The following is a 748-nucleotide window of genomic DNA, read 5'->3' as shown; positions in this document are numbered from 1 at the left end:
TGTGCAAAATGATCTCTGTTCAGAGGATACATATAGTTGGATTTTAAGGGCCCCACATCTTATTGCATAATTTTTTTAAGTATTTCTGGCAAGAAAGTCAAAATCCAACCCAGTTCTAGAAACAATGATTGGTGAGTTGGTGAGTGTATATAGGTGAATAAATAGTAATTATTTGTAGCATCTCTGTGGATTCCAAAGACCATAGTTCCGTCGCGATCAGGCCAGGAGTCAGTTTAAAAGTCTGAATAGCTGTTCCAGGTGATGTACATAAATGTATCCAGATCTTCAAGGGACTTTTGCATCATGGATGTGTGTATTTATATAGGGGATCATGCCTACAGCACCTGGTATTCTTGGGAGGTCTCCCATCCTAGTACTAACCAAGCCCAGCCATGTATAGCTTCCAAGATCAGACAAGTTTGGGCACAGGCACAGTGGTATGGCTGTAGAGACCTATATTACCCCAAATACTTTACATCCGCATTGCCTTACATTCTTTATCATTTGCTATGAGCCTAAAAGTAATCTACTACACCAGGTATTCCCAGTAGGTCACCCTCCCTAGTACTGACCTGGCCCACCATATTGGCTACCAATTGGTTGCTCAAATGGTGGTATAATAGTAGAGGATGGCTCAATGTATAATTTCTTTGTAGATGGATCTTCATAAAAAAGGGGCTATTTCATAGCCTTCATTAAATCGTTTTGGGGCCATAGGGCCTGATTCAGAGCCGGACGCTCTGACAAG

General features: G+C 41.4%; 1 pseudogene; it reads right to left on the bottom strand.

Moving 5' to 3' along the window:
- Positions 1 to 332: 332 nt before the first annotated feature.
- On the bottom strand, positions 333 to 451 carry LOC148516742 (5S ribosomal RNA; annotated as a pseudogene).
- Between the last annotated feature and the right edge of the window lie 297 nt (positions 452 to 748).

The sequence above is a fragment of the Taudactylus pleione genome, unplaced genomic scaffold (assembly GCF_031769625.1).
Source record: "Taudactylus pleione unplaced genomic scaffold, aTauple2 ptg000242l, whole genome shotgun sequence".
Classification (NCBI taxonomy): Eukaryota; Metazoa; Chordata; class Amphibia; order Anura; family Myobatrachidae; genus Taudactylus; species Taudactylus pleione.
This window is presented reverse-complemented; position numbering and strand designations above follow the sequence as displayed.